At 46.9% G+C, this 25,233-nt stretch overlaps 38 non-coding genes across 38 annotated transcripts; 20 read left to right on the top strand and 18 right to left on the bottom strand.

Moving 5' to 3' along the window:
- Window positions 1-2,540: 2,540 nt before the first annotated feature.
- Window positions 2,541-2,681, bottom strand: LOC132137161 (U4 spliceosomal RNA). The gene has a single exon (XR_009431798.1). It is a non-coding gene; the product is annotated as a U4 spliceosomal RNA (small nuclear RNA).
- Window positions 2,682-3,429: 748 nt separating this feature from the next.
- trnas-gcu (transfer RNA serine (anticodon GCU)) lies at window positions 3,430-3,511 on the top strand. Its single transcript has one exon. It is a non-coding gene; the product is annotated as a tRNA-Ser (tRNA).
- Window positions 3,512-3,685: 174 nt separating this feature from the next.
- Window positions 3,686-3,826, bottom strand: LOC132137011 (U4 spliceosomal RNA). The gene has a single exon (XR_009431651.1). It is a non-coding gene; the product is annotated as a U4 spliceosomal RNA (small nuclear RNA).
- A 748-nt stretch (window positions 3,827-4,574) lies between these two features.
- Window positions 4,575-4,656, top strand: trnas-gcu (transfer RNA serine (anticodon GCU)). The gene has a single exon. It is a non-coding gene; the product is annotated as a tRNA-Ser (tRNA).
- A 174-nt stretch (window positions 4,657-4,830) lies between these two features.
- Window positions 4,831-4,971, bottom strand: LOC132137158 (U4 spliceosomal RNA). Its single transcript, XR_009431796.1, has one exon. It is a non-coding gene; the product is annotated as a U4 spliceosomal RNA (small nuclear RNA).
- A 748-nt stretch (window positions 4,972-5,719) lies between these two features.
- On the top strand, window positions 5,720-5,801 carry trnas-gcu (transfer RNA serine (anticodon GCU)). The gene has a single exon. It is a non-coding gene; the product is annotated as a tRNA-Ser (tRNA).
- A 174-nt stretch (window positions 5,802-5,975) lies between these two features.
- On the bottom strand, window positions 5,976-6,116 carry LOC132137157 (U4 spliceosomal RNA). Its single transcript, XR_009431795.1, has one exon. It is a non-coding gene; the product is annotated as a U4 spliceosomal RNA (small nuclear RNA).
- A 732-nt stretch (window positions 6,117-6,848) lies between these two features.
- Window positions 6,849-6,930, top strand: trnas-gcu (transfer RNA serine (anticodon GCU)). The gene has a single exon. It is a non-coding gene; the product is annotated as a tRNA-Ser (tRNA).
- Window positions 6,931-7,791: 861 nt separating this feature from the next.
- Window positions 7,792-7,873, top strand: trnas-gcu (transfer RNA serine (anticodon GCU)). Its single transcript has one exon. It is a non-coding gene; the product is annotated as a tRNA-Ser (tRNA).
- Window positions 7,874-8,047: 174 nt separating this feature from the next.
- LOC132137231 (U4 spliceosomal RNA) lies at window positions 8,048-8,188 on the bottom strand. The gene has a single exon (XR_009431866.1). It is a non-coding gene; the product is annotated as a U4 spliceosomal RNA (small nuclear RNA).
- A 748-nt stretch (window positions 8,189-8,936) lies between these two features.
- trnas-gcu (transfer RNA serine (anticodon GCU)) lies at window positions 8,937-9,018 on the top strand. Its single transcript has one exon. It is a non-coding gene; the product is annotated as a tRNA-Ser (tRNA).
- A 174-nt stretch (window positions 9,019-9,192) lies between these two features.
- On the bottom strand, window positions 9,193-9,333 carry LOC132137156 (U4 spliceosomal RNA). The gene has a single exon (XR_009431794.1). It is a non-coding gene; the product is annotated as a U4 spliceosomal RNA (small nuclear RNA).
- A 748-nt stretch (window positions 9,334-10,081) lies between these two features.
- Window positions 10,082-10,163, top strand: trnas-gcu (transfer RNA serine (anticodon GCU)). Its single transcript has one exon. It is a non-coding gene; the product is annotated as a tRNA-Ser (tRNA).
- Window positions 10,164-10,337: 174 nt separating this feature from the next.
- Window positions 10,338-10,478, bottom strand: LOC132137155 (U4 spliceosomal RNA). The gene has a single exon (XR_009431793.1). It is a non-coding gene; the product is annotated as a U4 spliceosomal RNA (small nuclear RNA).
- A 732-nt stretch (window positions 10,479-11,210) lies between these two features.
- Window positions 11,211-11,292, top strand: trnas-gcu (transfer RNA serine (anticodon GCU)). Its single transcript has one exon. It is a non-coding gene; the product is annotated as a tRNA-Ser (tRNA).
- Window positions 11,293-12,153: 861 nt separating this feature from the next.
- On the top strand, window positions 12,154-12,235 carry trnas-gcu (transfer RNA serine (anticodon GCU)). Its single transcript has one exon. It is a non-coding gene; the product is annotated as a tRNA-Ser (tRNA).
- Window positions 12,236-12,409: 174 nt separating this feature from the next.
- Window positions 12,410-12,550, bottom strand: LOC132137220 (U4 spliceosomal RNA). Its single transcript, XR_009431855.1, has one exon. It is a non-coding gene; the product is annotated as a U4 spliceosomal RNA (small nuclear RNA).
- Window positions 12,551-13,298: 748 nt separating this feature from the next.
- trnas-gcu (transfer RNA serine (anticodon GCU)) lies at window positions 13,299-13,380 on the top strand. The gene has a single exon. It is a non-coding gene; the product is annotated as a tRNA-Ser (tRNA).
- Window positions 13,381-13,554: 174 nt separating this feature from the next.
- On the bottom strand, window positions 13,555-13,695 carry LOC132137167 (U4 spliceosomal RNA). Its single transcript, XR_009431804.1, has one exon. It is a non-coding gene; the product is annotated as a U4 spliceosomal RNA (small nuclear RNA).
- Window positions 13,696-14,445: 750 nt separating this feature from the next.
- trnas-gcu (transfer RNA serine (anticodon GCU)) lies at window positions 14,446-14,527 on the top strand. Its single transcript has one exon. It is a non-coding gene; the product is annotated as a tRNA-Ser (tRNA).
- A 174-nt stretch (window positions 14,528-14,701) lies between these two features.
- LOC132137208 (U4 spliceosomal RNA) lies at window positions 14,702-14,842 on the bottom strand. Its single transcript, XR_009431844.1, has one exon. It is a non-coding gene; the product is annotated as a U4 spliceosomal RNA (small nuclear RNA).
- A 730-nt stretch (window positions 14,843-15,572) lies between these two features.
- trnas-gcu (transfer RNA serine (anticodon GCU)) lies at window positions 15,573-15,654 on the top strand. Its single transcript has one exon. It is a non-coding gene; the product is annotated as a tRNA-Ser (tRNA).
- Window positions 15,655-15,828: 174 nt separating this feature from the next.
- Window positions 15,829-15,969, bottom strand: LOC132137178 (U4 spliceosomal RNA). Its single transcript, XR_009431815.1, has one exon. It is a non-coding gene; the product is annotated as a U4 spliceosomal RNA (small nuclear RNA).
- Window positions 15,970-16,701: 732 nt separating this feature from the next.
- Window positions 16,702-16,783, top strand: trnas-gcu (transfer RNA serine (anticodon GCU)). The gene has a single exon. It is a non-coding gene; the product is annotated as a tRNA-Ser (tRNA).
- An 861-nt stretch (window positions 16,784-17,644) lies between these two features.
- On the top strand, window positions 17,645-17,726 carry trnas-gcu (transfer RNA serine (anticodon GCU)). The gene has a single exon. It is a non-coding gene; the product is annotated as a tRNA-Ser (tRNA).
- Window positions 17,727-17,900: 174 nt separating this feature from the next.
- On the bottom strand, window positions 17,901-18,041 carry LOC132137012 (U4 spliceosomal RNA). Its single transcript, XR_009431652.1, has one exon. It is a non-coding gene; the product is annotated as a U4 spliceosomal RNA (small nuclear RNA).
- Window positions 18,042-18,791: 750 nt separating this feature from the next.
- Window positions 18,792-18,873, top strand: trnas-gcu (transfer RNA serine (anticodon GCU)). The gene has a single exon. It is a non-coding gene; the product is annotated as a tRNA-Ser (tRNA).
- Window positions 18,874-19,047: 174 nt separating this feature from the next.
- LOC132137010 (U4 spliceosomal RNA) lies at window positions 19,048-19,188 on the bottom strand. The gene has a single exon (XR_009431650.1). It is a non-coding gene; the product is annotated as a U4 spliceosomal RNA (small nuclear RNA).
- Window positions 19,189-19,938: 750 nt separating this feature from the next.
- On the top strand, window positions 19,939-20,020 carry trnas-gcu (transfer RNA serine (anticodon GCU)). Its single transcript has one exon. It is a non-coding gene; the product is annotated as a tRNA-Ser (tRNA).
- A 174-nt stretch (window positions 20,021-20,194) lies between these two features.
- LOC132137095 (U4 spliceosomal RNA) lies at window positions 20,195-20,335 on the bottom strand. Its single transcript, XR_009431733.1, has one exon. It is a non-coding gene; the product is annotated as a U4 spliceosomal RNA (small nuclear RNA).
- Window positions 20,336-21,100: 765 nt separating this feature from the next.
- trnas-gcu (transfer RNA serine (anticodon GCU)) lies at window positions 21,101-21,182 on the top strand. The gene has a single exon. It is a non-coding gene; the product is annotated as a tRNA-Ser (tRNA).
- A 171-nt stretch (window positions 21,183-21,353) lies between these two features.
- On the bottom strand, window positions 21,354-21,494 carry LOC132137225 (U4 spliceosomal RNA). Its single transcript, XR_009431860.1, has one exon. It is a non-coding gene; the product is annotated as a U4 spliceosomal RNA (small nuclear RNA).
- Window positions 21,495-22,244: 750 nt separating this feature from the next.
- Window positions 22,245-22,326, top strand: trnas-gcu (transfer RNA serine (anticodon GCU)). The gene has a single exon. It is a non-coding gene; the product is annotated as a tRNA-Ser (tRNA).
- Window positions 22,327-22,497: 171 nt separating this feature from the next.
- Window positions 22,498-22,638, bottom strand: LOC132137149 (U4 spliceosomal RNA). Its single transcript, XR_009431785.1, has one exon. It is a non-coding gene; the product is annotated as a U4 spliceosomal RNA (small nuclear RNA).
- A 751-nt stretch (window positions 22,639-23,389) lies between these two features.
- Window positions 23,390-23,471, top strand: trnas-gcu (transfer RNA serine (anticodon GCU)). Its single transcript has one exon. It is a non-coding gene; the product is annotated as a tRNA-Ser (tRNA).
- A 174-nt stretch (window positions 23,472-23,645) lies between these two features.
- On the bottom strand, window positions 23,646-23,786 carry LOC132137084 (U4 spliceosomal RNA). The gene has a single exon (XR_009431722.1). It is a non-coding gene; the product is annotated as a U4 spliceosomal RNA (small nuclear RNA).
- A 751-nt stretch (window positions 23,787-24,537) lies between these two features.
- Window positions 24,538-24,619, top strand: trnas-gcu (transfer RNA serine (anticodon GCU)). Its single transcript has one exon. It is a non-coding gene; the product is annotated as a tRNA-Ser (tRNA).
- A 171-nt stretch (window positions 24,620-24,790) lies between these two features.
- Window positions 24,791-24,931, bottom strand: LOC132137224 (U4 spliceosomal RNA). Its single transcript, XR_009431859.1, has one exon. It is a non-coding gene; the product is annotated as a U4 spliceosomal RNA (small nuclear RNA).
- Between the last annotated feature and the right edge of the window lie 302 nt (window positions 24,932-25,233).

Below are 25,233 nucleotides of genomic sequence, written 5' to 3'. Positions count from 1 at the left end.
CAATAATTCTAATCTAACATTACATACATTTATTTATTTATTTTAAATATGAATTATGAATGAAATCCATGTTTTTTTCTATTTTGTATGTAGATGAACACAAGGCCATGGTAGATGGCGAGTGGATGGCCAGGCTGAGGACTTTTGCCCGCTGTGGGGTTTGACCTTCTGGAGAAGGCAACAGACCAGCCCCAAGAAAAACAGACGTTTTATGACCTCTAACAGAAGGTAAAGCAAAGTTATCATTCATTCATTATATAGTACGTAGTATGCAGGTCACCTGACAATAGTTAGACAAGTTAGTATAGTAAACAATGATTTTTATCTTTTCAGATTGAGAAATGCCCCATGTAGGCCCATGGGCAGAACACCCTCTTTGGATGCTCCATGGCCTGCTGCCTCCTCCACGCCAGGTGCATCAGCATCTTCTGATGAGTCTGTGGTATGTAAATACCTTGTTATATGTGCACTCAGACTGACAAGGCACTTTACATTTACATTTATTCATTTAGCAGACACTTTTATCCAAAGCGACTTATAAATGAGGACAGTGGAAGCAATCAAAAACAACAAAAAGAGCAATGATATATAAGTGCTATAACAAGTCTCAGTTAGCTTAACACAGTACACGTAGCAAGGGTTTTTAAATAATATAATAAATAAAAAGAAAACAGATAGAATTACAAATATCAAAATATTAGTAATACAAATATCAAAATGATTCTTTAAAAAATCTGAATACAGATATATATTTTGTAAGACATACACATAAAATTTTACTTGCCATGTTCAGTTATTCACTGTTTTTATGTAATATTGTTATAAAAAAGACAGGACAGTGCTGTATGGATGCAAGGACTGCAACTGCCTAGGTGCTTGTCTGTGGCGGCTGACCCTCCTGCCAATGTGCACCCCTCAACCAGGCCCAGCTCAACAATACCACCTGACCAGTAGCACCGTTGGCCAGGCACAGACAAAGAGGAACAGGAAAATACCTTCAGCCCAGCCTCTCTTCTGCCCCTCCTGCCGCCCCAGTTCGGAAGCTGACATGCAAAGTACAGCACAACACAAAAAAATGCGGGCAGTTCAGGACAGCGGAGACTGGGCATAGCAATACAAGGGCATTATATACTGCCCCTCTGTAGAGACTGTGCCAAAGGAGCAGTGGTTGGAGGATATAATAAAAACAAAATGGAAAAAAAAGAAACACTGATCTTTGATTTTAAGATTTACATATGTGTATAGTTCTTTTTCCCTTTTATTTCACAAAAGACATTGGAACTTGAGTTTTATTTATGTTTAAAGAATGTACAAGAGCCATGGACATTTGGAAAGTTTTAAGTTTTATTTATGTGTATAGATTTGTTTTCTGTTCTTTTGCACTTGCAAAGAATGCACACGAGTCATGAATATTTAAAATATTTATTCATGTGTATTGTTCTGGGTTTTCTTTTATTTTGCACTCACAGTCTAAACAAGAGCCATGTAAATTTTAAAGTTTTATATTTGTGTAATGGTCTGTACTTTCTGTTCTTTTGCACTTGCAATGACTGCACAAGAGCGTTAAATATTTTTATTTATTATTTTGTATTTTTCTGGTTTTCTGTTCTTTTGCATATGCAACATAACTAAAATTATAAAAATTGACTGATTCAAGGAATTACAATAATTGGCTATGAATAATTGAAAAATAAAAGTTTTGTCATGATTAACTCTTTGTTGTATGTTTTACTTTTCTACAGTATCATTCAAATGTTATAGGCACTTTGAAAATGTTGAGAAATTTCAGGATTCTTTCAGAATTAAATGTACTATTTTTTATTTTTTTAGGAAATAATTGCAGCAGAAATATATTCAAACTAAATGTGCAAAAGCTCAGAACTGTGAATAAAATATCAACAATTAGTAATATAGAATTAATAAAATGCTCATTTGTCATTTCAGAACTAATTTCATTAATGTGGACATTCTTTGTGTGACTTTTACTGACGAAAAAAGGCAATTTACAGCATTAAGTTACAACTTCAATTTCTGGCAACAGTGGGATTCGAACCGGCGACCTTGTGATCAACCTTTCTCCCATTGAGATGTATAGGAAAATATGGGAAAAAATGTTTTAAAAACAATTTATTGCATAAATACACTTCCTAAAACATTACTTCGAAGGGTAGAGGCATAAACTTCCCTTTCCTTTCTTTTCTCCTCATTTTTTCCCCTTTTTCTCTCATTTTTTCCTCTTTTTCTCCTTCCTTTTCTTCCCCCCCCTTAACAGACTATTGTTCCCCAGCTTTGGCGCGAGTGGTTAAGGCGATGGACTGCTAATCCATTGTGCTCTGCACGCGTGGGTTCGAATCCCATCCTCGTCAGTCCTTGCTGTGATTGTTCATCTGCTCTGCACATTTTGTGCACTTTCCTTATGTGACACGTTCACATCATGCAGTGCGATTCAAAACGGTCGATGATCCGAATCAGGTGTGTTAAATAATGGAAGCACGCAATGCATTAAGGACACGAGACCTATTCTTCAACAAAACGATAAGCTTCAAAGGAAGCTGGCAAAAATAGCCAAGGCTGACTCTATTTCAAGTCATCCTGGCGGGGTATTGGGTAAAGTTTTCAACCAGCAATGATCGCGCCTCAGGTGAGCCTCATAGGCTACAATATTGCCTCTGCGAAAGAATGGTGGCAAGGGTCGCGACCTTTCACCTGGAGCCATGTGGACGTGGAACGACAGGGTGGTAAATAGCTCCAAACTGCGTGGTGTGTCTACGAAAACCAGTAGGCAGTATGTACGAGAAGCCTTATTCGCTGCTCTCTCTTTACTTAAAGAGGAGTGTGTGTTGTTTTCCCGAACCCCTGGGGGAAGAGAGTTATGGGTATCTTGGCAACAAAGGGGTGGAGTCGTAAAGCTCGCGGTCTGGGTCAGGATAGATTCTGTTTGACGAGGCCCCTGGGGGGTTGGGTAGGATACAGTGACGAGTGCAAAGACACTGCAAACAAGTTCTGAGGGAGGTCCTGTGTCAAATGTGCTACCTTTTGCTAGACTCAGGTGTTCTCTCAAAACGGCAACGGAGACCAGAACGACAGAGGGCCACAATGACAAGCGCTTGTCTGAGGGGGGTCATGAGATAGGAGCAAGCTCAGCTTTTAAGAGTACAAAGAACATCAGTCATAAACGATGAATAATGCAGCTGGTGCTGGACAAAGGTTAAACTTTCGAAACGCACGTGTTTAACCTCCTGCATTCGAATGCGCAAACAAATGGAATATGCTTTGAAATTCACGTGTTCAACTGTACGCATATCTCAGCGTACATGTACAAAAATTAACTATACTTTGGTTTCAAGGGTGAGCTTCAACGTCACAGTGCTAAAAGGTTCTTCAGGAAAACCACTGCAGCCCAGAGGTCAGTCAGGCACTCACATGAGTGACGAGGTGGCCGAGTGGTTAAGGCGATGGACTGCTAATCCATTGTGCTCTGCACGCGTGGGTTCGAATCCCATCCTCGTCGGTCCTTGCTGTGATTGTTCATCTGCTCTGCACATTTTGTGCACTTTCCTTATGTGACACGTTCACATCATGCAGTGCGATTCAAAACGGTCGATGATCCGAATCAGGTGTGTTAAATAATGGAAGCACGCAATGCATTAAGGACACGAGACCTATTCTTCAACAACACGATAAGCTTCAAAAGAAGCTGGCAAAAATTGCCAAGGATGACTCTATTTCAAGTCATCCTGGCGGGGTATTGGGTAAAGTTTTCAACCAGCAATGATCGCGCCTCGGGTGAGCCTCATAGGCTACAATATTGCCTCTGCGAAAGAATGGTGGCAAGGGTCGCGACCTTTCACCTGGAGCCATGTGGACGTGGAACGACAGGGTGGTAAATAGCTCCAAACTGTGTGGTGTGTCTACGAAAACCAGTAGGCAGTATGTACGAGAAGCCTTATTCGCTGCTCTCTCTTTACTTAAAGAGGAGTGTGTATTGTTTTCCCGAACCCCTGGGGGAAGAGAGTTATGGGTATCTTGGCAACAAAGGGGTGGAGTCGTAAAGCTCGCGGTCTGGGTCAGGATAGATTCTGTTTGACGAGGCCCCTGGGGGGTTGGGTAGGATACAGTGACGAGTGCAAAGACACTGCAAACAAGTTCTGAGGGAGGTCCTGTGTCAAATGTGCTACCTTTTGCTAGACTCAGGTGTTCTCTCAAAACGGCAACGGAGACCAGAACGACAGAGGGCCACAATGACAAGCGCTTGTCTGAGGGGGGTCATGAGATAGGAGCAAGCTCAGCTTTTAAGAGTACAAAGAACATCAGTCATAAACGATGAATAATGCAGCTGGTGCTGGACAAAGGTTAAACTTTCGAAACGCACGTGTTTAACCTCCTGCATTCGAATGCGCAAACAAATGGAATATGCTTTGAAATTCACGTGTTCAACTGTACGCATATCTCAGCGTACATGTACAAAAATTAACTATACTTTGGTTTCAAGGGTGAGCTTCAACGTCACAGTGCTAAAAGGTTCTTCAGGAAAACCACCGCAGCCCAGAGGTCAGTCAGCCACTCACATGAGTGACGAGGTGGCCGAGTGGTTAAGGCGATGGACTGCTAATCCATTGTGCTCTGCACACGTGGGTTCGAATCCCATCCTCGTCGGTCCTTGCTGTGATTGTTCATCTGCTCTGCACATTTTGTGCACTTTCCTTATGTGACACGTTCACATCATGCAGTGCGATTCAAAACGGTCGATGATCCGAATCAGGTGTGTTAAATAATGGAAGCACGCAATGCATTAAGGACACGAGACCTATTCTTCAACAAAACGATAAGCTTCAAAGGAAGCTGGCAAAAATAGCCAAGGCTGACTCTATTTCAAGTCATCCTGGCGGGGTATTGGGTAAAGTTTTCAACCAGCAATGATCGCGCCTCAGGTGAGCCTCATAGGCTACAATATTGCCTCTGCGAAAGAATGGTGGCAAGGGTCGCGACCTTTCACCTGGAGCCATGTGGACGTGGAACGACAGGGTGGTAAATAGCTCCAAACTGCGTGGTGTGTCTACGAAAACCAGTAGGCAGTATGTACGAGAAGCCTTATTCGCTGCTCTCTCTTTACTTAAAGAGGAGTGTGTGTTGTTTTCCCGAACCCCTGGGGGAAGAGAGTTATGGGTATCTTGGCAACAAAGGGGTGGAGTCGTAAAGCTCGCGGTCTGGGTCAGGATAGATTCTGTTTGACGAGGCCCCTGGGGGGTTGGGTAGGATACAGTGACGAGTGCAAAGACACTGCAAACAAGATCTGAGGGAGGTCCTGTGTCAAATGTGCTACCTTTTGCTAGACTCAGGTGTTCTCTCAAAACGGCAACAAAGACCAGAACGACAGAGGGCCACAATGACAAGCGCTTGTCTGAGGGGGGTCATGAGATAGGAGCAAGCTCAGCTTTTAAGAGTACAAAGAACATCAGTCATAAACGATGAATAATGCAGCTGGTGCTGGACAAAGGTTAAACTTTCGAAACGCACGTGTTTAACCTCCTGCATTCGAATGCGCAAACAAATGGAATATGCTTTGAAATTCACGTGTTCAACTGTACGCATATCTCAGCGTACATGTACAAAAATGAACTATACTTTGGTTTCAAGGGTGAGCTTCAACGTCACAGTGCTAAAAGGTTCTTCAGGAAAACCACCGCAGCCCAGAGGTCAGTCAGGCACTCACATGAGTGACGAGGTGGCCGAGTGGTTAAGGCGATGGACTGCTAATCCATTGTGCTCTGCACGCGTGGGTTCGAATCCCATCCTCGTCGGTCCTTGCTGTGATTGTTCATCTGCTCTGCACATTTTGTGCACTTTCCTTATGTGACACGTTCACCTCATGCAGTGCGATTCAAAGCGGTCGATGATCCGAATCAGGTGTGTTAAATAATGGAAGCACGCAATGCATTAAGGACACGAGACCTATTCTTCAACAAAACGATAAGCTTCAAAGGAAGCTGGCAAAAATAGCCAAGGCTGACTCTATTTCAAGTCATCCTGGCGGGGTATTGGGTAAAGTTTTCAACCAGCAATGATCGCGCCTCAGGTGAGCCTCATAGGCTACAATATTGCCTCTGCGAAAGAATGGTTGCAAGGGTCGCGACCTTTCACCTGGAGCCATGTGGACGTGGAACGACAGGGTGGTAAATAGCTAGAAACTGCGTGGTGTGTCTACGAAAACCAGTAGGCAGTATGTACGAGAAGCCTTATTCGCTGCTCTCTCTTTACTTAAAGAGGAGTGTGTGTTGCTTTCCCGAACCCCTGGGGGAAGAGAGTTATGGGTATCTTGGCAACAAAGGGGTGGAGTCGTAAAGCTCGCGGTCTGGGTCAGGATAGATTCTGTTTGACGAGGCCCCTGGGGGGTTGGGTAGGATACAGTGACGAGTGCAAAGACACTGCAAACAAGTTCTGAGGGAGGTCCTGTGTCAAATGTGCTACCTTTTGCTAGACTCAGGTGTTCTCTCAGAACGACAGAGGGCCACAATGACAAGCGCTTGTCTGAAGGGGGTCATGAGATAGGAGCAAGCTCAGCTTTTAAGAGTACAAAGAACATCAGTCATAAACGATGAAAAATGCAACAGGTGCTGGACAAAGTTTAAACTTTCGAGAGCGCACGTGTTTAACCTCCTGCATTCGAATGCACAAACAACTGGAATATGCTTTGAAATTCTACGTGTTCAACTGTACGCATATCTCAGCGTACATGTACAAAAATGAACTATACTTTGGTGCCAAGGGTGAGCTTCAACATCACAGTGCTAAAAGGTTCTTCAGGAAAACCACCACAGCCCAGAGGTCAGTCGGTCCCCCACACGAGTGACGAGGTGGCCGAGTGGTTAAGGCGATGGACTGCTAATCCATTGTGCTCTGCACGCGTGGGTTCGAATCCCATCCTCGTCGGTCCTTGCTGTGATTGTTCATCTGCATTGCACATTTGGTGCACTTTCCTTATGTGACATTTTCACCTCATGCAGAGCCTCATAGGCTACAATATTGCCTCTGCGAAAGAATGGTGGCAAGGGTCGCGACCTTTCAGCTGGAGCCATGTGGACGTGGAACGACAGGGTGGTAAATAGCTCCAAACTGCGTGGTGTGTCTACGAAAACCAGTAGGCAGTATGTACGAGAAGCCTTATTCGCTGCTCTCTCTTTACTTAAAGAGGAGTGTGTGTTGCTTTCCCGAACCCCTGGGGGAAGAGAGTTATGGGTATCTTGGCAACAAAGGGGTGGAGTCGTAAAGCTCGCGGTCTGGGTCAGGATAGATTCTGTTTGACGAGGCCCCTGGGGGGTTGGGTAGGATACAGTGACGAGTGCAAAGACACTGCAAACAAGTTCTGAGGGAGGTCCTGTGTCAAATGTGCTACCTTTTGCTAGACTCAGGTGTTATCTCAAAACGGCAACGGAGACCAGAACGACAGAGGGCCACAATGACAAGCGCTTGTCTGAGGGGGGTCAGGAGATAGGAGCAAGCTCAGCTTTTAAGAGTACAAAGAACATCAGTCATAAACGATGAATAATGCAGCTGGTGCTGGACAAAGGTTAAACTTTCGAGAGCGCACGTGTTTAACCTCCTTCTTTCGAATGCGCAAACAAATGGAATATGCTTTGAAATTCTACGTGTTCAACTGTACGCATATCTCAGCGTACATGTACAAAAATTAACTATACTTTGGTTTCAAGGGTGAGCTTCAACGTCACAGTGCTAAAAGGTTCTTCAGGAAAACCACTGCAGCCCAGAGGTCAGTCAGGCACTCACATGAGTGACGAGGTGGCCGAGTGGTTAAGGCGATGGACTGCTAATCCATTGTGCTCTGCACGCGTGGGTTCGAATCCCATCCTTGTCGGTCCTGGCTGTGATTGTTCATCTGCTCTGCACATTTTGTGCACTTTCCTTATGTGACACGTTCACATCATGCAGTGCGATTCAAAACGGTCGATGATCCGAATCAGGTGTGTTAAATAATGGAAGCACGCAATGCATTAAGGACACGAGACCTATTCTTCAACAACACGATAAGCTTCAAAAGAAGCTGGCAAAAATTGCCAAGGATGACTCTATTTCAAGTCATCCTGGCGGGGTATTGGGTAAAGTTTTCAACCAGCAATGATCGCGCCTCGGGTGAGCCTCATAGGCTACAATATTGCCTCTGCGAAAGAATGGTGGCAAGGGTCGCGACCTTTCACCTGGAGCCATGTGGACGTGGAACGACAGGGTGGTAAATAGCTCCAAACTGCGTGGTGTGTCTACGAAAACCAGTAGGCAGTATGTACGAGAAGCCTTATTCGCTGCTCTCTCTTTACTTAAAGAGGAGTGTGTATTGTTTTCCCGAACCCCTGGGGGAAGAGAGTTATGGGTATCTTGGCAACAAAGGGGTGGAGTCGTAAATCTCGCGGTCTGGGTCAGGATAGATTCTGTTTGACGAGGCCCCTGGGGGGTTGGGTAGGATACAGTGACGAGTGCAAAGACACTGCAAACAAGTTCTGAGGGAGGTCCTGTGTCAAATGTGCTACCTTTTGCTAGACTCAGGTGTTCTCTCAAAACGGCAACGGAGACCAGAACGACAGAGGGCCACAATGACAAGCGCTTGTCTGAGGGGGGTCATGAGATAGGAGCAAGCTCAGCTTTTAAGAGTACAAAGAACATCAGTCATAAACGATGAATAATGCAGCTGGTGCTGGACAAAGGTTAAACTTTCGAAACGCACGTGTTTAACCTCCTGCATTCGAATGCGCAAACAAATGGAATATGCTTTGAAATTCACGTGTTCAACTGTACGCATATCTCAGCGTACATGTACAAAAATTAACTATACTTTGGTTTCAAGGGTGAGCTTCAACGTCACAGTGCTAAAAGGTTCTTCAGGAAAACCACCGCAGCCCAGAGGTCAGTCAGGCACTCACATGAGTGACGAGGTGGCCGAGTGGTTAAGGCGATGGACTGCTAATCAATTGTGCTCTGCACGCGTGGGTTCGAATCCCATCCTCGTCGGTCCTTGCTGTGATTGTTCATCTGCTCTGCACATTTTGTGCACTTTCCTTATGTGACACGTTCACATCATGCAGTGCGATTCAAAACGGTCGATGATCCGAATCAGGTGTGTTAAATAATGGAAGCACGCAATGCATTAAGGACACGAGACCTATTCTTCAACAAAACGATAAGCTTCAAAGGAAGCTGGCAAAAATAGCCAAGGCTGACTCTATTTCAAGTCATCCTGGCGGGGTATTGGGTAAAGTTTTCAACCAGCAATGATCGCGCCTCAGGTGAGCCTCATAGGCTACAATATTGCCTCTGCGAAAGAATGGTGGCAAGGGTCGCGACCTTTCACCTGGAGCCATGTGGACGTGGAACGACAGGGTGGTAAATAGCTCCAAACTGCGTGGTGTGTCTACGAAAACCAGTAGGCAGTATGTACGAGAAGCCTTATTCGCTGCTCTCTCTTTACTTAAAGAGGAGTGTGTGTTGTTTTCCCGAACCCCTGGGGGAAGAGAGTTATGGGTATCTTGGCAACAAAGGGGTGGAGTCGTAAAGCTCGCGGTCTGGGTCAGGATAGATTCTGTTTGACGAGGCCCCTGGGGGGTTGGGTAGGATACAGTGACGAGTGCAAAGACACTGCAAACAAGATCTGAGGGAGGTCCTGTGTCAAATGTGCTACCTTTTGCTAGACTCAGGTGTTCTCTCAAAACGGCAACAAAGACCAGAACGACAGAGGGCCACAATGACAAGCGCTTGTCTGAGGGGGGTCATGAGATAGGAGCAAGCTCAGCTTTTAAGAGTACAAAGAACATCAGTCATAAACGATGAATAATGCAGCTGGTGCTGGACAAAGGTTAAACTTTCGAAACGCACGTGTTTAACCTCCTGCATTCGAATGCGCAAACAAATGGAATATGCTTTGAAATTCACGTGTTCAACTGTACGCATATCTCAGCGTACATGTACAAAAATGAACTATACTTTGGTTTCAAGGGTGAGCTTCAACGTCACAGTGCTAAAAGGTTCTTCAGGAAAACCACCGCAGCCCAGAGGTCAGTCAGGCACTCACATGAGTGACGAGGTGGCCGAGTGGTTAAGGCGATGGACTGCTAATCCATTGTGCTCTGCACGCGTGGGTTCGAATCCCATCCTCGTCGGTCCTTGCTGTGATTGTTCATCTGCTCTGCACATTTTGTGCACTTTCCTTATGTGACACGTTCACCTCATGCAGTGCGATTCAAAGCGGTCGATGATCCGAATCAGGTGTGTTAAATAATGGAAGCACGCAATGCATTAAGGACACGAGACCTATTCTTCAACAAAACGATAAGCTTCAAAGGAAGCTGGCAAAAATAGCCAAGGCTGACTCTATTTCAAGTCATCCTGGCGGGGTATTGGGTAAAGTTTTCAACCAGCAATGATCGCGCCTCAGGTGAGCCTCATAGGCTACAATATTGCCTCTGCGAAAGAATGGTTGCAAGGGTCGCGACCTTTCACCTGGAGCCATGTGGACGTGGAACGACAGGGTGGTAAATAGCTAGAAACTGCGTGGTGTGTCTACGAAAACCAGTAGGCAGTATGTACGAGAAGCCTTATTCGCTGCTCTCTCTTTACTTAAAGAGGAGTGTGTGTTGCTTTCCCGAACCCCTGGGGGAAGAGAGTTATGGGTATCTTGGCAACAAAGGGGTGGAGTCGTAAAGCTCGCGGTCTGGGTCAGGATAGATTCTGTTTGACGAGGCCCCTGGGGGGTTGGGTAGGATACAGTGACGAGTGCAAAGACACTGCAAACAAGTTCTGAGGGAGGTCCTGTGTCAAATGTGCTACCTTTTGCTAGACTCAGGTGTTCTCTCAGAACGACAGAGGGCCACAATGACAAGCGCTTGTCTGAAGGGGGTCATGAGATAGGAGCAAGCTCAGCTTTTAAGAGTACAAAGAACATCAGTCATAAACGATGAAAAATGCAACAGGTGCTGGACAAAGTTTAAACTTTCGAGAGCGCACGTGTTTAACCTCCTGCATTCGAATGCACAAACAACTGGAATATGCTTTGAAATTCTACGTGTTCAACTGTACGCATATCTCAGCGTACATGTACAAAAATGAACTATACTTTGGTGCCAAGGGTGAGCTTCAACATCACAGTGCTAAAAGGTTCTTCAGGAAAACCACCACAGCCCAGAGGTCAGTCGGTCCCCCACACGAGTGACGAGGTGGCCGAGTGGTTAAGGCGATGGACTGCTAATCCATTGTGCTCTGCACGCGTGGGTTCGAATCCCATCCTCGTCGGTCCTTGCTGTGATTGTTCATCTGCATTGCACATTTGGTGCACTTTCCTTATGTGACATTTTCACCTCATGCAGAGCCTCATAGGCTACAATATTGCCTCTGCGAAAGAATGGTGGCAAGGGTCGCGACCTTTCAGCTGGAGCCATGTGGACGTGGAACGACAGGGTGGTAAATAGCTCCAAACTGCGTGGTGTGTCTACGAAAACCAGTAGGCAGTATGTACGAGAAGCCTTATTCGCTGCTCTCTCTTTACTTAAAGAGGAGTGTGTGTTGCTTTCCCGAACCCCTGGGGGAAGAGAGTTATGGGTATCTTGGCAACAAAGGGGTGGAGTCGTAAAGCTCGCGGTCTGGGTCAGGATAGATTCTGTTTGACGAGGCCCCTGGGGGGTTGGGTAGGATACAGTGACGAGTGCAAAGACACTGCAAACAAGTTCTGAGGGAGGTCCTGTGTCAAATGTGCTACCTTTTGCTAGACTCAGGTGTTATCTCAAAACGGCAACGGAGACCAGAACGACAGAGGGCCACAATGACAAGCGCTTGTCTGAGGGGGGTCAGGAGATAGGAGCAAGCTCAGCTTTTAAGAGTACAAAGAACATCAGTCATAAACGATGAATAATGCAGCTGGTGCTGGACAAAGGTTAAACTTTCGAGAGCGCACGTGTTTAACCTCCTTCTTTCGAATGCGCAAACAAATGGAATATGCTTTGAAATTCTACGTGTTCAACTGTACGCATATCTCAGCGTACATGTACAAAAATTAACTATACTTTGGTTTCAAGGGTGAGCTTCAACGTCACAGTGCTAAAAGGTTCTTCAGGAAAACCACTGCAGCCCAGAGGTCAGTCAGGCACTCACATGAGTGACGAGGTGGCCGAGTGGTTAAGGCGATGGACTGCTAATCCATTGTGCTCTGCACGCGTGGGTTCGAATCCCATCCTTGTCGGTCCTGGCTGTGATTGTTCATCTGCTCTGCACATTTTGTGCACTTTCCTTATGTGACACGTTCACATCATGCAGTGCGATTCAAAACGGTCGATGATCCGAATCAGGTGTGTTAAATAATGGAAGCACGCAATGCATTAAGGACACGAGACCTATTCTTCAACAACACGATAAGCTTCAAAAGAAGCTGGCAAAAATTGCCAAGGATGACTCTATTTCAAGTCATCCTGGCGGGGTATTGGGTAAAGTTTTCAACCAGCAATGATCGCGCCTCGGGTGAGCCTCATAGGCTACAATATTGCCTCTGCGAAAGAATGGTGGCAAGGGTCGCGACCTTTCACCTGGAGCCATGTGGACGTGGAACGACAGGGTGGTAAATAGCTCCAAACTGCGTGGTGTGTCTACGAAAACCAGTAGGCAGTATGTACGAGAAGCCTTATTCGCTGCTCTCTCTTTACTTAAAGAGGAGTGTGTATTGTTTTCCCGAACCCCTGGGGGAAGAGAGTTATGGGTATCTTGGCAACAAAGGGGTGGAGTCGTAAATCTCGCGGTCTGGGTCAGGATAGATTCTGTTTGACGAGGCCCCTGGGGGGTTGGGTAGGATACAGTGACGAGTGCAAAGACACTGCAAACAAGTTCTGAGGGAGGTCCTGTGTCAAATGTGCTACCTTTTGCTAGACTCAGGTGTTCTCTCAAAACGGCAACGGAGACCAGAACGACAGAGGGCCACAATGACAAGCGCTTGTCTGAGGGGGGTCATGAGATAGGAGCAAGCTCAGCTTTTAAGAGTACAAAGAACATCAGTCATAAACGATGAATAATGCAGCTGGTGCTGGACAAAGGTTAAACTTTCGAAACGCACGTGTTTAACCTCCTGCATTCGAATGCGCAAACAAATGGAATATGCTTTGAAATTCACGTGTTCAACTGTACGCATATCTCAGCGTACATGTACAAAAATTAACTATACTTTGGTTTCAAGGGTGAGCTTCAACGTCACAGTGCTAAAAGGTTCTTCAGGAAAACCACCGCAGCCCAGAGGTCAGTCAGGCACTCACATGAGTGACGAGGTGGCCGAGTGGTTAAGGCGATGGACTGCTAATCAATTGTGCTCTGCACGCGTGGGTTCGAATCCCATCCTCGTCGGTCCTTGCTGTGATTGTTCATCTGCTCTGCACATTTTGTGCACTTTCCTTATGTGACACGTTCACATCATGCAGTGCGATTCAAAACGGTCGATGATCCGAATCAGGTGTGTTAAATAATGGAAGCACGCAATGCATTAAGGACACGAGACCTATTCTTCAACAAAACGATAAGCTTCAGAGGAAGCTGGCAAAAATAGCCAAGGCTGACTCTATTTCAAGTCATCCTGGCGGGGTATTGGGTAAAGTTTTCAACCAGCAATGATCGCGCCTCAGGTGAGCCTCATAGGCTACAATATTGCCTCTGCGAAAGAATGGTGGCAAGGGTCGCGACCTTTCACCTGGAGCCATGTGGACGTGGAACGACAGGGTGGTAAATAGCTCCAAACTGCGTGGTGTGTCTACGAAAACCAGTAGGCAGTATGTACGAGAAGCCTTATTCGCTGCTCTCTCTTTACTTAAAGAGGAGTGTGTGTTGTTTTCCCGAACCCCTGGGGGAAGAGAGTTATGGGTATCTTGGCAACAAAGGGGTGGAGTCGTAAAGCTCGTGGTCTGGGTCAGGATAGATTCTGTTTGACGAGGCCCCTGGGGGGTTGGGTAGGATACAGTGACGAGTGCAAAGACACTGCAAACAAGATCTGAGGGAGGTCCTGTGTCAAATGTGCTACCTTTTGCTAGACTCAGGTGTTCTCTCAAAACGGCAACAAAGACCAGAACGACAGAGGGCCACAATGACAAGCGCTTGTCTGAGGGGGGTCAGGAGATAGGAGCAAGCTCAGCTTTTAAGAGTACAAAGAACATCAGTCATAAACGATGAATAATGCAGCTGGTGCTGGACAAAGGTTAAACTTTCGAGAGCGCACGTGTTTAACCTCCTTCTTTCGAATGCGCAAACAAATGGAATATGCTTTGAAATTCTACGTGTTCAACTGTACGCATATCTCAGCGTACATGTACAAAAATGAACTATACTTTGGTTTCAAGGGTGAGCTTCAACGTCACAGTGCTAAAAGGTTCTTCAGGAAAACCACCACAGCCCAGAGGTCAGTCAGGCACTCACATGAGTGACGAGGTGGCCGAGTGGTTAAGGCGATGGACTGCTAATCCATTGTGCTCTGCACGCGTGGGTTCGAATCCCATCCTCGTCGGTCCTTGCTGTGATTGTTCATCTGCTCTGCACATTTTGTGCACTTTCCTTATGTGACACGTTCACCTCATGCAGTGCGATTCAAAACGGTCGATGATCCGAATCAGGTGTGTTAAATAATGGAAGCACGCAATGCATTAAGGACACGAGACCTATTCTTCAACAACACGATAAGCTTCAAAAGAAGCTGGCAAAAATTGCCAAGGATGACTCTATTTCAAGTCATCCTGGCGGGGTATTGGGTAAAGTTTTCAACCAGCAATGATCGCGCCTCGGGTGAGCCTCATAGGCTACAATATTGCCTCTGCGAAAGAATGGTGGCAAGGGTCGCGACCTTTCACCTGGAGCCATGTGGACGTGGAACGACAGGGTGGTAAATAGCTCCAAACTGCGTGGTGTGTCTACGAAAACCAGTAGGCAGTATGTACGAGAAGCCTTATTCGCTGCTCTCTCTTTACTTAAAGAGGAGTGTGTGTTGTTTTCCCGAACCCCTGGGGGAAGAGAGTTATGGGTATCTTGGCAACAAAGGGGTGGAGTCGTAAAGCTCGCGGTCTGGGTCAGGATAGATTCTGTTTGACGAGGCCCCTGGGGGGTTGGGTAGGATACAGTGACGAGTGCAAAGACACTGCAAACAAGATCTGAGGGAGGTCCTGTGTCAAATGTGCTACCTTTTGCTAGACTCAGGTGTTCTCTCAGAACGACAGAGGGCCACAATGACAAGCGCTTGTCTGAGGGGGGTCATGAGATAGGAGCAAGCTCAGCTTTTAAGAGTACAAAGAACATCAGTCATAAACGATGAATAATGCAGCTGGTGCTGGACAAAGGTTAAACTTTCGAAACGCACGTGTTTAACCTCCTGCATTCGAATGCGCAAACAAATGGAATATGCTTTGAAATTCACGTGTTCAACTGTACGCATATCTCAGCGTACATGTACAAAAATGAACTATACTTTGGTTTCAAGGGTGAGCTTCAACGTCACAGTGCTAAAAGGTTCTTCAGGAAAACCACCGCAGCCCAGAGGTCAGTCAGGCACTCACATGAGTGACGAGGTGGCCGAGTGGTTAAGGCGATGGACTGCTAATCCATTGTGCTCTGCACGCGTGGGTTCGAATCCCATCCTCGTCGGTCCTTGCTGTGATTGTTCATCTGCTCTGCACATTTTGTGCACTTTCCTTATGTGACACGTTCACCTCATGCAGTGCGATTCAAAGCGGTCGATGATCCGAATCAGGTGTGTTAAATAATGGAAGCACGCAATGCATTAAGGACACGAGACCTATTCTTCAACAAAACGATAAGCTTCAAAGGAAGCTGGCAAAAATAGCCAAGGCTGACTCTATTTCAAGTCATCCTGGCAGGGTATTGGGTAAAGTTTTCAACCAGCAATGATCGCGCCTCAGGTGAGCCTCATAGGCTACAATATTGCCTCTGCGAAAGAATGGTGGCAAGGGTCGCGACCTTTCACCTGGAGCCATGTGGACGTGGAACGACAGGGTGGTAAATAGCTAGAAACTGCGTGGTGTGTCTACGAAAACCAGTAGGCAGTATGTACGAGAAGCCTTATTCGCTGCTCTCTCTTTACTTAAAGAGGAGTGTGTGTTGCTTTCCCGAACCCCTGGGGGAAGAGAGTTATGGGTATCTTGGCAACAAAGGGGTGGAGTCGTAAAGCTCGCGGTCTGGGTCAGGATAGATTCTGTTTGACGAGGCCCCTGGGGGGTTGGGTAGGATACAGTGACGAGTGCAAAGACACTGCAAACAAGTTCTGAGGGAGGTCCTGTGTCAAATGTGCTACCTTTTGCTAGACTCAGGTGTTCTCTCAGAACGACAGAGGGCCACAATGACAAGCGCTTGTCTGAAGGGGGTCATGAGATAGGAGCAAGCTCAGCTTTTAAGAGTACAAAGAACATCAGTCATAAACGATGAAAAATGCAACAGGTGCTGGACAAAGTTTAAACTTTCGAGAGCGCACGTGTTTAACCTCCTGCATTCGAATGCACAAACAACTGGAATATGCTTTGAAATTCTACGTGTTCAACTGTACGCATATCTCAGCGTACATGTACAAAAATGAACTATACTTTGGTGCCAAGGGTGAGCTTCAACATCACAGTGCTAAAAGGTTCTTCAGGAAAACCACCACAGCCCAGAGGTCAGTCGGTCCCCCACACGAGTGACGAGGTGGCCGAGTGGTTAAGGCGATGGACTGCTAATCCATTGTGCTCTGCACGCGTGGGTTCGAATCCCATCCTCGTCGGTCCTTGCTGTGATTGTTCATCTGCATTGCACATTTGGTGCACTTTCCTTATGTGACATTTTCACCTCATGCAGAGCCTCATAGGCTACAATATTGCCTCTGCGAAAGAATGGTGGCAAGGGTCGCGACCTTTCAGCTGGAGCCATGTGGACGTGGAACGACAGGGTGGTAAATAGCTCCAAACTGCGTGGTGTGTCTACGAAAACCAGTAGGCAGTATGTACGAGAAGCCTTATTCGCTGCTCTCTCTTTACTTAAAGAGGAGTGTGTGTTGCTTTCCCGAACCCCTGGGGGAAGAGAGTTATGGGTATCTTGGCAACAAAGGGGTGGAGTCGTAAAGCTCGCGGTCTGGGTCAGGATAGATTCTGTTTGACGAGGCCCCTGGGGGGTTGGGTAGGATACAGTGACGAGTGCAAAGACACTGCAAACAAGTTCTGAGGGAGGTCCTGTGTCAAATGTGCTACCTTTTGCTAGACTCAGGTGTTCTCTCAAAACGGCAACGGAGACCAGAACGACAGAGGGCCACAATGACAAGCGCTTGTCTGAGGGGGGTCAGGAGATAGGAGCAAGCTCAGCTTTTAAGAGTACAAAGAACATCAGTCATAAACGATGAATAATGCAGCTGGTGCTGGACAAAGGTTAAACTTTCGAGAGCGCACGTGTTTAACCTCCTTCTTTCGAATGCGCAAACAAATGGAATATGCTTTGAAATTCTACGTGTTCAACTGTACGCATATCTCAGCGTACATGTACAAAAATTAACTATACTTTGGTTTCAAGGGTGAGCTTCAACGTCACAGTGCTAAAAGGTTCTTCAGGAAAACCACCACAGCCCAGAGGTCAGTCGGGCCCTCACAAGAGTGACGAGGTGGCCGAGTGGTTAAGGCAATGGACTGCTAATCCATTGTGCTCTGCACGTGTGGGTTTGAATCCCATCCTCATCGTTCTTTCCTGTTATTGTTCATCTGCTCTGCACATTTTGTGCACTTTCCTTATGTGACACGTTCACCTCATGCAGTGCGATTCAAAACGGTCGATGATCCGAATCAGGTGTGTTAAATAATGGAAGCACGCAATGCATTAAGGACACGAGACCTATTCTTCAACAACACGATAAGCTTCAAAAGAAGCTGGCAAAAATTGCCAAGGCTGACTCTATTTCAAGTCATCCTGGCGGGGTATTGGGTAAAGTTTTCAACCAGCAATGATCGCGCCTCGGGTGAGCCTCATAGGCTACAATATTGCCTCTGCGAAAGAATGGTGGCAAGGGTCGCGACCTTTCACCTGGAGCCATGTGGACGTGGAACGACAGGGTGGTAAATAGCTCCAAACTGCGTGGTGTGTCTACGAAAACCAGTAGGCAGTATGTACGAGAAGCCTTATTCGCTGCTCTCTCTTTACTTAAAGAGGAGTGTGTGTTGCTTTCCCGAACCCCTGGGGGAAGAGAGTTATGGGTATCTTGGCAACAAAGGGGTGGAGTCGTAAAGCTCGCGGTCTGGGTCAGGATAGATTCTGTTTGACGAGGCCCCTGGGGGGTTGGGTAGGATACAGTGACGAGTGCAAAGACAATGCAAACAAGTTCTGAGGGAGGTCCTGTGTCAAATGTGCTACCTTTTGCTAGACTCAGGTGTTCTCTCAAAACGGCAACGGAGACCAGAACGACAGAGGGCCACAATGACAAGCGCTTGTCTGAGGGGGGTCAGGAGATAGGAGCAAGCTCAGCTTTTAAGAGTACAAAGAACATCAGTCATAAACGATGAATAATGCAGCTGGTGCTGGACAAAGGTTAAACTTTCGAGAGCGCACGTGTTTAACCTCCTTCTTTCGAATGCGCAAACAAATGGAATATGCTTTGAAATTCTACGTGTTCAACTGTACGCATATCTCAGCGTACATGTACAAAAATTAACTATACTTTGGTTTCAAGGGTGAGCTTCAACGTCACAGTGCTAAAAGGTTCTTCAGGAAAACCACCACAGCCCAGAGGTCAGTCGGGCCCTCACAAGAGTGACGAGGTGGCCGAGTGGTTAAGGCAATGGACTGCTAATCCATTGTGCTCTGCACGTGTGGGTTTGAATCCCATCCTCATCGTTCTTTCCTGTTATTGTTCATCTGCTCTGCACATTTTGTGCACTTTCCTTATGTGACACGTTCACCTCATGCAGTGCGATTCAAAACGGTCGATGATCCGAATCAGGTGTGTTAAATAATGGAAGCACGCAATGCATTAAGGACACGAGACCTATTCTTCAACAACACGATAAGCTTCAAAAGAAGCTGGCAAAAATTGCCAAGGCTGACTCTATTTCAAGTCATCCTGGCGGGGTATTGGGTAAAGTTTTCAACCAGCAATGATCGCGCCTCGGGTGAGCCTCATAGGCTACAATATTGCCTCTGCGAAAGAATGGTGGCAAGGGTCGCCAACTTTTCACCTGGAGCCATGTGGACGTGGAACGACAGGGTGGTAAATAGCTCCAAACTGCGTGGTGTGTCTACGAAAACCAGTAGGCAGTATGTACGAGAAGCCTTATTCGCTGCTCTCTCTTTACTTAAAGAGGAGTGTGTGTTGCTTTCCCGAACCCCTGGGGGAAGAGAGTTATGGGTATCTTGGCAACAAAGGGGTGGAGTCGTAAAGCTCGCGGTCTGGCCAGGATAAATTCTGTTTGACGAGGCCCCTGGGGGGTTGGGTAGGATAGTGTGACGAGTGCAAAGACACTGCAAACAAGTTCTGAGGGAGGTCCTGTGTCAAATGTGCTACCTTTTGCTAGACTCAGGTGTTCTCTCAAAACGGCAACGGAGACCAGAACGACAGAGGGCCACAATGACAAGCGCATGTCTGAGGGGGTTCATGAGATAGGAGCAAGCTCAGCTTTTAAGAGTACAAAGAACATCAGTCATAAACGATGAATAATGCAGCTGGTGCTGGACAAAGGTTAAACTTTCGAGAGCGCACGTGTTTAACCTCCTGCATTCGAATGCGCAAACAAATGGAATATGCTTTGAAATTCTACGTGTTCAACTGTACGCATATCTCAGCGTACATGTACAAAAATGAACTATACTTTGGTGTCAAGGGTGAGCTTCAACGTCACAGTGCTAAAAGGTTCTTCAGGAAAACCACCGCAGCCCAGAGGTCAGTCGGGCACTCACACGAGTGACGAGGTGGCCGAGTGGTTAAGGCGATGGACTGCTAATCCATTGTGCTCTGCACGCGTTTGTTCGAATCCCATCCTCGTCGGTCCTTGCTGTGATTGTTCATCTGCTCTGCACATTTTGTGCACTTTCCTTATGTGACACGTTCACCTCATGCAGTGCGATTCATAACGGTCGATGATCCGAATCAGGTGTGTTAAATAATGGAAGCACGCAATGCATTAAGGACACGAGACCTATTCTTCAACAACACGATAAGCTTCAAAAGAAGCTGGCAAAAATTGCCAAGGCTGACTCTATTTCAAGTCATCCTGGCAGGGTATTGGGTAAAGTTTTCAACCAGCAATGATCGCGCCTCGGATTAGCCTCATAGGCTACAATATTGCCTCAGCGAAAGAATGGTGGCAAGGGTCGCGACCTTTCAGCTGGAGCCATGTGGACGTGGAACGACAGGGTGGTAAATAGCTCCAAACTGCGTGGTGTGTCTACGAAAACCAGTAGGCAGTATGTACGAGAAGCCTCATTCGCTGCTCTCTCTTTACTTAAAGAGGAGTGTGTGTTGCTTTCCCGAACCCCTGGGGGAAGAGAGTTATGGGTATCTTGGCAACAAAGGGGTGGAGTCGTAAAGCTCGTGGTCTGGGTCAGGATAGGTTCTGTTTGACGAGGCCCCTGGGGGGTTGGGTAGGATACAGTGACGAGTGCAAAGACACTGCAAACAAGTTCTGAGGGAGGTCCTGTGTCAAATGTGCTACCTTTTGCTAGACTCAGGTGTTCTCTCAAAACGGCAACGGAGACCAGAACGACAGAGGGCCACAATGACAAGCGCTTGTCTGAGGGGGGTCATGAGATAGGAGCAAGCTCAGCTTTTAAGAGTACAAAGAACATCAGTCATAAACGATGAAAAATGCAACAGGTGCTGGACAAAGCCTTTCGCTTTTGCCTTTAAACTTTCGAGAGCGCACGTGTTTAACCTCCTGCATTCGAATCCGCAAACAAATGGAATATGCTTTGAAATTCTACGTGTTCAACTGTACGCATATCTCAGCGTACATGTACAAAAATGAACTATACTTTGGTGTCAAGGGTGAGCTTCAACGTCACAGTGCTAAAAGGTTCTTCAGGAAAACCACCGCAGCCCAGAGGTCAGTCAGGCACTCACACGAGTGACGAGGTGGCCGAGTGGTTAAGGCGATGGACTGCTAATCCATTGTGCTCTGCACGCGTGGGTTCGAATCCCATCCTCGTCGGTCCTTGCTGTGATTGTTCATCTGTGCACATTTTGTGCACTTTCCTTATGTGACACGTTCACCTCATGCAGTGCGATTCAAAACGGTCGATGATCCGAATCAGGTGTGTTAAATAATGGAAGCACGCAATGCATTAAGGACACGAGACCTATTCTTCAACAACACGATAAGCTTCAAAAGAAGCTGGCAAAAATTGCCAAGGCTGACTCTATTTCAAGTCATCCTGGCGGGGTATTGGGTAAAGTTTTCAACCAGCAATGATCGCGCCTCGGATGAGCCTCATAGGCTACAATATTGCCTCTGCGAAAGAATGGTGGCAAGGGTCGCGACCTTTCACCTGGAGCCATGTGGACGTGGAACGACAGGGTGGTAAATAGCTCCAAACTGCGTGGTGTGTCTACGAAAACCAGTAGGCAGTATGTACGAGAAGCCTTATTCGCTGCTCTCTCTTTACTTAAAGAGGAGTGTGTGTTGCTTTCCCGAACCCCTGGGGGAAGAGAGTTATGGGTATCTTGGCAACAAAGGGGTGGAGTCGTAAAGCTCGTGGTCTGGGTCAGGATAGATTCTGTTTGACGAGGCCCCTGGGGGGTTGGGTAGGATACAGTGACGAGTGCAAAGACACTGCAAACAAGTTCTGAGGGAGGTCCTGTGTCAAATGTGCTACCTTTTGCTAGACTCAGGTGTTCTCTCAAAACGGCAACGGAGACCAGAACGACAGAGGGCCACAATGACAAGCGCTTGTCTGAGGGGGGTCATGAGATAGGAGCAAGCTCAGCTTTTAAGAGTACAAAGAACATCAGTCATAAACGATGAAAAATGCAGCTGGTGCTGGACAAAGTTTAAACTTTCGAGAGCGCACGTGTTTAACCTCCTGCATTCGAATCCGCAAACAAATGGAATATGCTTTGAAATTCTACGTGTTCAACTGTACGCATATCTCAGCGTACATGTACAAAAATGAAATATACTTTGGTGTCAAGGGTGAGCTTCAACGTCACAGTGCTAAAAGGTTCTTCAGGAAAACCACCGCAGCCCAGAGGTCAGTCAGGCATTCACACGAGTGACGAGGTGGCCGAGTGGTTAAGGCGATGGACTGCTAATCCATTGTGCTCTGCACGCGTGGGTTCGAATCCCATCCTCATCGGTCCTTGCTGTGATTGTTCATCTGTGCACATTTTGTGCACTTTCCTTATGTGACACGTTCACCTCATGCAGTGCGATTCATAACGGTCGATGATCCGAATCAGGTGTGTTAAATAATGGAAGCACGCAATGCATTAAGGACACGAGACCTATTCTTCAACAACACGATAAGCTTCAAAAGAAGAAGGCAAAAATTGCCAAGGCTGACTCTATTTCAAGTCATCCTGGCGGGGTATTGGGTAAAGTTTTCAACCAGCAATGATCGCTCCTCGGATGAGCCTCATAGGCTACAATATTGCCTCTGCGAAAGAATGGTGGCAAGGGTCGCGACCTTTCACCTGGAGCCATGTGGACGTGGAACGACAGGCTGGTAAATAGCTCCAAACTGCGTGGTGTGTCTACGAAAACCAGTAGGCAGTATGTACGAGAAGCCTTATTCGCTGCTCTCTCTTTACTTTAAAAGGAGAGTGTGTGTCTTTTTTCGAACCACAGGGGGAAGAGAGTTATGGGTATCTTGGCAACAAAGAGGTGGAGTCGTAAAGCTCGTGGTCTGGGTCAGGATAGATTCTGTTTGACGAGGCCCCTGGGGGGTTGGGTAGGATACAGTGACGAGTGCAAAGACACTGCAAACAAGTTCTGAGGGAGGTCCTGTGTCAAATGTGCTACCTTTTGCTAGACTCAGGTGTTCTCTCAAAACGGCAACGGAGACCAGAACGACAGAGGGCCACAATGACAAGCGCTTGTCTGAGGGGGGTCATGAGATAGGAGCAAGCTCAGCTTTTAAGAGTACAAAGAACATCAGTCATAAACGATGAAAAATGCAACAGGTGCTGGACAAAGTTTAAACTTTCGAGAGCGCACGTGTTTAACCTCCTGCATTCAAATGCGCAAACAAATGGAATATGCTTTGAAATTCTACGTGTTCAACTGTACGCATATCTCAGCGTACATGTACAAAAATGAACTATACTTTGGTGCCAAGGGTGAGCTTCAACATCACAGTGCTAAAAGGTTCTTCAGGAAAACCACCGCAGCCCAGAGGTCAGTCGGGCCCTCATACGAGTGACGAGGTGGCCGAGTGGTTAAGGCGATGGACTGCTTATCCATTGTGCTCTGCACGCGTGGGTTCGAATCCCATCCTCGTCGTTCCTTCCTGTGATTGTTCATATGCTCTGCACATTTGGTGCACTTTCTTTATGTGACACGTTCACCTCATGCAGTGCGATTCATAACGGTCGATGATCCGAATCAGGTGTGTTAAATAATGGAAGCACGCAATGCATTAAGGACACGAGACCTATTCTTCAACAACACGATAAGCTTCAAAAGAAGAAGGCAAAAATTGCCAAGACTGACTCTATTTCAAGTCATCCTGGCGGGGTATTGGGTAAAGTTTTCAACCAGCAATGATCGCGCCTCGGATGAGCCTCATAGGCTACAATATTGCCTCTGCGAAAGAATGGTGGCAAGGGTCGCGACCTTTCACTTGGAGCCATGTGGACGTGGAACGACAGGCTGGTAAATAGCTCCAAACTGCGTGGTGTGTCTACGAAAACCAGTAGGCAGTATGTACGAGAAGCCTTATTCGCTGCTCTCTCTTTACTTTAAAAGGAGAGTGTGTGTCTTTTTTCGAACCACTGGGGGAAGAGAGTTATGGGTATCTTGGCAACAAAGGGGTGGAGTCGTAAAGCTCGTGGTCTGGGTCAGGATAGATTCTGTTTGACGAGGCCCCTGGGGGGTTGGGTAGGATACAGTGACGAGTGCAAAGACACTGCAAACAAGTTCTGAGGGAGGTCCTGTGTCAAATGTGCTACCTTTTGCTAGACTCAGGTGTTCTCTCAAAACGGCAACGGAGACCAGAACGGCAGAGGGCCACAATGACAAGCGCTTGTCTGAGGGGGGTCATGAGATAGGAGCAAGCTCAGCTTTTAAGAGTACAAAGAACATCAGTCATAAACGATGAAAAATGCAACAGGTGCTGGACAAAGTTTAAACTTTCGAGAGCGCACGTGTTTAACCTCCTGCATTCGAATGCGCAAACAAATGGAATATGCTTTGAAATTCTACGTGTTCAACTGTACGCATATCTCAGCGTACATGTACAAAAATGAACTATACTTTGGTGCCAAGGGTGAGCTCCAACATCACAGTGCTAAAAGGTTCTTCAGGAAAACCACCACAGCCCAGAGGTCAGTCGGGCCTTCACACGAGTGACGAGGTGGCCGAGTGGTTAAGGCGATGGACTGCTAATCCATTGTGCTCTGCACGCGTGGGTTCGAATCCCATCCTCGTCGGTCCTTGCTGTGATTGTTCATCTGTGCACATTTTGTGCACTTTCCTTATGTGACACGTTCACCTCATGCAGTGCGATTCAAAACGGTCGATGATCCGATTCAGGTGTGTTAAATAATGGAAGCACGCAATGCATTAAGGACACGAGACCTATTCTTCAACAACACGATAAGCTTCAAAAGAAGCTGGCAAAAATTGCCAAGGCTGACTCTATTTCAAGTCATCCTGGCGGGGTATTGGGTAAAGTTTTCAACCAGCAATGATCGCGCCTCGGATGAGCCTCATAGGCTACAATATTGCCTCTGCGAAAGAATGGTGGCAAGGGTCGCGACCTTTCACCTGGAGCCATGTGGACGTGGAACGACAGGGTGGTAAATAGCTCCAAACTGCGTGGTGTGTCTACGAAAACCAGTAGGCAGTATGTACGAGAAGCCTTATTCGCTGCTCTCTCTTTACTTAAAGAGGAGTGTGTGTTGCTTTCCCGAACCCCTGGGGGAAGAGAGTTATGGGTATCTTGGCAACAAAGGGGTGGAGTCGTAAAGCTCGTGGTCTGGGTCAGGATAGATTCTGTTTGACGAGGCCCCTGGGGGGTTGGGTAGGATACAGTGACGAGTGC

Source organism: Carassius carassius, unplaced genomic scaffold (assembly GCF_963082965.1).
Source record: "Carassius carassius unplaced genomic scaffold, fCarCar2.1 SCAFFOLD_68, whole genome shotgun sequence".
NCBI classification, from domain to species: domain Eukaryota; kingdom Metazoa; phylum Chordata; class Actinopteri; order Cypriniformes; family Cyprinidae; genus Carassius; species Carassius carassius.
The sequence above is the reverse complement of the archived record's forward strand: the minus strand, read 5'-3'. Positions and strand labels throughout refer to the sequence as shown.